Here is an 8,531-nt window from a genome sequence, read left to right as displayed (position 1 = left end):
AGCACAGGGCTCGCACAGAGCAGATACTCCCTGTGCAGGAGCTGCCACCATTATTATTATTATCATCATTATTATTACCCTCCCAGGTCCCAGTCACAGGTGCTTCAAGGTGTGTGCTCACTGGCCCGTGATGGGGGCTTGCAGTCAGCTAAAAGCCCCAGGTCCAAGGCCATGGGGTACCAGGCACAATTTCAGTGTGGCCCAAGCCTCACAGCTTCCAATCTGGAAGACAGACGGCAGAGAGGCTAAGGCTCAGAGAGGACAGGGCCACCCTCAAGGTCACACAGCACAGCCATAGCAGAGACAGAACTAGAACCTGGGTCTCTCTTCCTCTGCCTATGGTCGTGACAGTTCCAGGCACTCAGGGTAGATGGCACCCCCTCCCTAGTCCACCCCATCTATTCCTGTCCTTCTTGGTTACCCTAGCCACATCACCTTCCATCTGTGCTGACAGCTGGCTCCAGGCCAGGCCCAGCAATCCTCCTGTTTGGTTGGACCAGCATCCTCTAGAGAATGAAGGAGAAACAGGACTCATCCCCACAGTGTGCACATAGGGAAACCGAGCCCAGGATGGTAAGCCTTCTGTCCTACAGCATCACTACTGGCAGGCCTTGGTTCCAGGTGTCCTGCTCTCCCAGGGACCTAAATGCAGGAGTGGAGGAAGACACACTCACCTCGGGCCGTAGCTGGTTGCCCCTTTTCTCTCCCTGTATGAGCCACGTCTGACTCTCAGGCTGCCTCTGCGGTCACTGGGAAACAGGAACGCTCCAATGACACCCAGCAGTATTCTGGCTGGCTCCCTCACGCTCCAGCGGGTGTGAATATTCATGAGCTCCCTCCCTGGGGATAGCAGGTGGCATGTGTCTATACCTTGCAGGTGCTGCCTTGGCCCTCTGCCAGGAGCACCCTCTGGGTGGTCCCTGACTGTCTCTAGACCTCAGCAGCCAGGCAGCTCCTTCATCCAAGGGCTCAGCAAGGTCTCAGGTGTCCTTGGATAAAGGACACAAGCAGCCGCAGAGCCCTGCAGAGAGTCTGGGATAGGCTCAAAGGCCATGGGAGGGACAGGGAGGCAAGTGGGGCAGGGAGGTTAATTGCTCCTCAAGCTGCACCTCATTTAAGTTGCACGCCTGCCCTAGGCAGGAAGCACCAGGATTAGCCCACTCACAAGGTGAAGAAACCAAGGCTCAGAGAGGTGAACTCATCTGTCCACGGTCACACAGTTAGCAGGGGGCAATCAGAGCCAGAGTCCAAATGCAGACTTGCCAAACTCCAAGGCTTCAAGATTCTAAGACACAACCAGAGACCAAGGTTTGTCTAAAATCTCTGGGAGCCCAGAGAGCAAGTAACCCAGCCTGGGAGGCCTCCTGGAGGCGGAAAACCTGACCAGCTCTGGGAGGAGGTATCTGATGAGATTTCACCTCTCTGAGCTCCAAGTCCTTCATCAAAGAGGCAGTATGGATCATGCCTGTCCTTACTGCAGTTGCCAATACTTCCCAAGGTCTTGACAGGAAGAGGCAGTTCTAGGGGCCCTAGTCCCAAACCCCAGTGGCCCTCAGGCTCAGCCCAGGCACTGACATCTCTTATACCTCGCTCTTAGCTGGGTTCAGGTCTGTCTTCAGGTCTGGATTCAGCCTTGCCCATGAACAGAGGATGCCCAGAAAAGCACCTCACACCCTTCCTTCAGGCATGGGGGGCTCTAGGGACCAAGGTGTCACTCTCAGCTAATAGTAACCATTATTGTGACAATCATGTATCCCACAATGAGCACTGTCATAAGTTGAGTGGCTGCCAGCTCCTCCCAGGGAACAGCAGGCATCTGACACTGCTCTGACATTTTGCTCTTTCCCCCAGAGCCCCACACAGCCTGGGAGCAACCCTCAAGTACCCATGAAATACCAGAGTTTAAATAGCCACTGGGGAGGCTGAGAGTCCTTATATCTGTGAGTGCTGGATTGGTCCAGGGCATGGAGTAGAGTCGTTTTATCTGTCCTGGACCAAGCTAGTCTGAAGACAGATAAATGTATGGGCGTGAGTCAGGGCAGAGCGGGCATCAAACAGCAGAGAGGTGGTTTATGAGTGTGGACTTTTGACCAAACACAGTCTGGTGCCTGGGACTTCCCATGCATCACACACACCCCTAATCCTTGCCACTGGGAGGCCCTGTTACCACCTCTAGTTTATAGAGGAGGGAGCTGAGTCTCAAGGACCAGATATGACACACAAGGTTAAGGACCTCAGGCAGGTGGGAGTGGAGCTCAGGCTCCTGAACCAAAGGTGAGGTCATGGGTGGGGTGGGAAGGCCAGTAAAGAAGAGCCTCGTGAAGGAAAGCTTTCTAGAGTAGGAAGCATTGATAGCAGAACCTATGCTTCCAGCCCTGCCAGAGGCTTCTCTTCTCAGAATATTGATAGTGACACCATCTCTGGCCAGTTCAACCCCTAAACCCTGGCAAAATTTATTTTAATCATAAAAGCAGTGCATGCTTACTGAAAAAAAAAAACCAGACAATTACAGAAAAATGTAAAGAAGACCATTAAAGGAGGCCACTGTCCTTAAAACTTTAGCACAAGCCTCCCCGTATTTTTTCTGTCTATATTAACCCATACAGATGACAGAAGGGTCTCTTCAGGGAAGCACATTTTGTTTTTAACTTGCTCCCCAGGCCCCTCCCACATATCAATAGATTGTGGATATCTTTTTCATGACCACAATGAGTTTTAAATTGATCTGTTCCACAGATACTTAGGGAGCACCTGCACCATGCCCAGTGCTGGGGTTCATGTTGTCCTGTGCCAGAGCTCTGGGCTCACATTCCTGGGGGTGAGAGGAGCAGACAGCTGCAGGTTGTGTTGGAGGACACATTGGTGGGCCTTGCTGGAACACAAACACCTGATCCAGCCTGGGGAGCAGGAAAAGCATCGTCAGGGAAGCTTCCTGGGCTTACAGGGCCCTGGTAGCAGAAGCTGCTGCATGTTTTCCAATTTAAAGGCAGTTAGTTCCCTTTTCTCCTGGAGTACATGGCCAAACTACATCTCCCATCCTCCCTTGCAGTTCAGTGTCCTTATGTGACGGAATTCTGGCCAATGGAATGTAAGCAGAATAATAACTGTTGATGTTAAGCGGGCAGGCCTTCTCTGTGGTCTCCTTTCCCATAGGCTGGATGAATGAGGTGGTCTTTAAGGATCTGGAAGTGGGCAGGGCTACGAATGGGAGGAGCCTGGTATTCGCTTGACCACTCTCCTAACACCCATTTCAAAATGACAATTAAACTTCCAGTGTGTCAAGCCTTTTGGAACTTGGGGCTTGTCTGTTACAGCAGCTAGCATTAATTAATGCACTTGTTACCCTAGAATGAGCCAGGAGGCAGACAGAAAAGCATGTGCAAAGACCCAGGGGACTCGAGAAACTAACAAATGTTCAGCTTGGCTGGCCTGTCCAGTATGTGTGTATGTCAGAGGTTGGGTGTACAGGGGAGACTGGAGGCACAGCCAGAAAGGGGGCAGGGGCAGGCAGGAGATGCAAGACTTTGGGAGGCATGCTAAGGAATCTGGGCTGGATCCTGTGGGCAATGGGGAACCCTGGGAAGGTCTTCAGCAGAGGAGTGAGGAGATGGGATTCCCATCAGGCTGCTGGATGGAAAACAAACAGTAGAGGTGGGGAAGGACTGGGAGAAGCCAGCAGACCTTGACAGTGGTTGTTATAGCTGTCCAGGTGTGAAATGACCTGGACCAAGGAAAGCACTGGGAATGAACTGGAACCATCTGTAGGCCATGGAATAGACAACATTTGGTGAGTGATAGGGTGTGGAAGAGGGGAAGGAAGAACTCCTATTGGGTGACTGGCTGGCTGGGGGTGGAGCTAGTCCCTGAGTGGGGGGCAGATAAGAGAGCCGTATGTTTACTATTGGAGTTGTGTTTCAATTTTCAGTTTCCATTTAGGACCAGTTAAGTTTGGGGTGTGTGGGGGATGCTTGTAGAATGTGCAAAGAGCAATAGGATCCCTTGCCTGGAGCATAAGAGGGAGACCTCAGGAGAAAGAGGTTGGGGGTCATGGGCACAGAGGTGGGGACTGAGGTCGGAGGGGCAGATGGGATCATCAAAGAAAGGTTGAGGAAGGTGAAGAGCCCTGAGCTTAAGAGAGCAGGGAGGGGAAGAGCCCCCCAAGGAGATAAAGATAAAGGTTGCCTCTAGAGCCATTCCCTGTAGAACATTCTGTGGAACACTGCTCCCCATGAACCATTCCCTGACTGTTGGTCATCAATGCTGTTTGCTCAGTGTGTATAGCAACAGGGCTCTGGCAGAGAAGCTGAACGGGTGAGGGTGTCCTAGGGTTGTTTCTTGTAGCTGGAAGGGAATCTCATGGGGAGGACACTTCAAAAGTGGAGCAAAAAACCTCTCCCTACAGTGCTCGGACTGCAGGTTTGACAGCAACTTATTACAGTTCTAAAAGTGTCCAATCTCAGACCCAGCAATACCATCTGTGGTAATTTGTTCACAGAAGATAATCTAACAGGAGATCTGAGATGGGTGCAAAAGTTTAGCAAAGAGGAGAGAAACAACTTAAATGTCCAATGATAGGGGATGGTTAAAAATATTACGTGCCATTAACCCCATGGTTTGTTATGTATTCATTTAAGTGGTGTCCACAATACATAATGAAGTGAAAATATATATACACACATATATAATTTTGTTTTACCAAGAGTCTGTATTACTTGGGGAAAAAAACTAAAATGAAAAATAAAGATATTTCCATTTTGAAAAACTAGTCTGACTGGTGAAGGAGGGAGAAGTGGCTAGTCTGAACCATACCCCACCTTGCTGTGTGACCATAGCCCTCTCTGAGCCTCAGTGTCCTACAGTGGGGAAAAGGCAGCAGGGGCATGGGACAGAGAATCTGGGAAGTGTGGGCTGCACAGTTAAAGGTGCAGATGGGAGAGGTTGGCCCTCCACCCGGGAGTCCTGGGGCAGTGACCTGCAAGGACCCAGAAGCTTCCTCACTCTGTCCCTCTGGAGTGGGGTGCTGGAGTAGAGATGGGTAGGATCGCCCAGAGAGGCACTTAAGCTGAACCCCAACTTGCTGGCTTGCAGGATCCCCCGCAAACTGTCAGCCCTGACATCTTGCTCCTACTGCCCCCTTGGCTGGGGGAATGGCTGCCAGTTGGGTACCAGGCCTGGCAGCTGACTGGAAAGAGGGCAATGTCTTTGATGACTCGGAAAGCACTTTTTGAACCTGCAGGGTCACCTGTCTTTACTGTTTCAAATGGCACCCATACCTGGGACCTCAACAGGTTTCCCAGTGTCACCTGCTGGCCCATGTGACAGGTGGGAAAACTGAGGTCCAGAAACTTGTGGAGGGGCTAAATGGGCAAAGTCAGAACTACAGGCAAGCTCTTCCTGCTACACTGCCTTGCCTGGGCAAAATCACCACCAGACTGGAGTTGCCCCAAAGTAGCTTCAGAGTGGCAAAGAACAGGTTAACCAAGAAGTCAGTCATTTCTTTATTGGTACCAAAATTACTGAGAACACCAGAGGTGAGTATGTGGAGGTTGGTAATATCATTCTCTGTATCTTCTAGCATGACTGAACTGTTTTCACTTACTTATTTTTTTTAATATTTGAGAGAGAGAGAGAGAGCATTAACAGGGGAGGGACAGGGAGAGAGAGGGGGCCAGAGGATCCGAAGCGGGCTCTGTGTTGACAACAGTGAGCCTGATTCAGGACTCGACCTCAGGAACCACAAGATCACGACCTGAGCCAAAGTGGGACGCTCAACTGAATGAGCCACCCAGGCACCCTGACTGAAATGTTTTTTAAAGGAATGCCATGCACTTGTTTGCATAAAAATATGTAACAATATAAAGGTTTTTCCAAAGTGCTGAGCAGTTGCTCTGCACCACGTCCTAGGTCCACCCACCTGCCTCTCCCCTCCTGGAGAGGCTGAGATGCTCTGGCTATGAAGTCTCGCTCCATCACTCCCCAGCTGGGCAGTCTTGGGCAGGTGACTTCACCTCTCTGAGCCTCACCTCTTAAAAATGGGAATACTTTGACCCTCTCAAGGGCTTGCTGTGAGGATCAAATGAGACGAGGCATGCAGAGCCCTTTGCTCATACCTCAGATTATTATCATGACCCTTCTAGACCCACTTGGCAGGAAAAACAGAACCCACCAGTGCAGACTTCTGGGAGGCTACCCTCCTCATCCAAACACCCGTACTTCCCATGCTCCAAACCCAAGTTCCCTAACCCCCAGGTTTCACATCGGGGGAAGCTGAGGCACAGATTAAGAAAAGACTTGCCTAAGGTCCCATGACAAGTCAGGGCACTGTTGGGACCAGGCCTGGGAGTGCCCAAGCCACCTGGAACTGGCAGGTGGGAAAGAAGGTATTGTCTGGGACGCCAGTTCTTTCCAACCATCACTCCTCACCTGGGGATTCCTCCAGCCCCCGGCCCACTGATCCCCATGGGCACCTCTGCTCAATCCTGCCCTTCCCGTCTGGAGTAGAATAAGGCTCACAAAAGGGGTTGTTCTTCATATTCCTCACTCAGTCAAAGTGAAGCAAGAAGCCCTTCACAAGCCTGCTGCCATGCCTGGAATTCTACCATCTGTGTCTCATTCTCCCAGGTTAATCACTGCCTCTCACTGGGGTGACACAGTCTGTTAGGGCCCAGAGTGGGGACTGTCAGGGATACACCCCTTTCTTGCGGGGTGACAAGAGGGCCTCCAACCCATGCTCTCAAACAGCAGACCCATGTCCATTGGACAAGGGGATATGTGGGAAGCAGGCAGGCTTCTTTGTCCACAGGGAGCTTCCTTCAGGCAGGGCTCTGCCTGAGTGAGAAGCAGGGAATGAAGCAGCCCGAGGTGGCAGCTGGGAACAGGGCTCTGTTGTCTCTGCTCCCAGGGTAGCAGCCTGCCCACCCCCTGAGTGTCAGGCAGAGCTGGGAGCTAGGAAGGCAAGGAGGGGGAGGGGTCCTGAGCTAGGGGTTTGGGGCAGCACAGGCAGATCCAAGAGCCCAGGACCCCAGAGCAGCAGAGAGGTCTTGAGCAGGGCTTTTGTCCTGAGATGCAGGCTGGGACAGGACTCCTGTGATCTGTAGTCAACTCAGCCACCTTTGAACTATGTGACCTTGGGCAAGTCACTGAATTGCCTGGAGCCTCAGTTTCTCCATAAGGATAATGGGGATGGTAGCAATGCCTCCGCTGCAGGGCAAAATACAGTGCAGCAGTTTTGGGGCTGCTCTGGCCCAGGCCTGCTCGTGCCTTACCCTCCCTGGACCTTGGGTCACCCCTTGGTAAAGGAAGAGGTTGGATTCTCCCAACTGGACTGTCCTCCTGAGGATTTTCATGGCACCTGTCACCTTGGCAACACAGGCGATCAGGTGTCAGGTCTGCAGCCCTCGCTCCCTCCCCCCCACTGGTGTGGGTTACTGCAGCCAGATGTGTGATCATACCCTCTCCTGCTCAAGACAGGTGGGGAGAAGGGCTCCACTGGGAAGAGCCCACAGTCTTGCTCTGTGCTGTGACCAAATACTGGCTTGATACTGAGGGGACAGACCAAGCTGGACCCCCTCCTGGGCACTGGTGCTGGAAACTCAACTGGCTGGATTTCCTGCGGGCCCTTCCTGGATATCAAGGTTTGTCCTACTTCCCCATGCCTCTCTTTTGTGGCCTTGCCCCCTCTGTGGTTTAGGACAGGGCCTTCCCCAAGCAGAGGGGACCCATCCCTTCTCCTGGTCCCTAGCCCCTGGTCGGATGCCCCTCCTCCTTGGGGAGAGCGCTGGTGGGAACACGGGAGATCCCTGCCCTTCCTCCTCCAGAGCTCAGGCTGCTGTGTCCAAGATTAATCATTAATGGACTTCCAGCTCCAACCCAGCTCCACCCACCCCACATCCAAGGACTGGGAAAACCCTGGACAGGGGTCTAGGAGGAAGAAATCAAGGGCAGGGCACACACCAACCTGCCCCCTCCCTGCCCCCACCTGCCCACCCTCTGTCAGCCTGCAGGGGCACTGGGACCCTGGAGCAGTTGTGCAGCACTCCCCAAACACTCAGCTCTGAGTCTGAGTCTGACTGCGGTCCCAGTTTGGAGGTTTGGGGAGTACCGGCGGAGAGACCCCCAGCAGGGCACAAGCCGGCGGTGGGTCCTGGGCCCCCAGAACATACCTTGGCCCCGTTCTCCTCGGGCTTGGCGTGGCTGGTTCGTCCCGGGCCGCGCCGCCCGGGCCCTTCCTAGGCGGCGGGGCGTACCCGCCCGGGCCCCCGACTCCACCGGGCCTGGACCATGCTCCCGCCTCCGCCGCACTTACTCCGGCCAGGTGCGGCCGCCTGGCCCGTCCCCCGGTGCTGCGGCCAATAGGCGCCCTGGCCCCGGCCCCCTCCCGGCCCCTCCGCGCCCGCCCGGAACGCACAGAAGCCGCATTCAGCGTCCCGGAGCGCAGCGCCGCGCCCCCGCCGCCGGCTCAACAAGGCGCGTTTGTCTCGGAAGCGCCAACGGGGCCATTGTCCCACCGCCGGACCCTGAGGCTGGGCTGA

Source organism: Lynx rufus, unplaced genomic scaffold (assembly GCF_022079265.1).
Source record: "Lynx rufus isolate CCGP_SWC_20201006 ecotype Redwood Valley unplaced genomic scaffold, mLynRuf1.p SCAF_24, whole genome shotgun sequence".
NCBI classification, from domain to species: domain Eukaryota; kingdom Metazoa; phylum Chordata; class Mammalia; order Carnivora; family Felidae; genus Lynx; species Lynx rufus.
Note: the sequence above shows the minus strand (reverse complement) of the source record.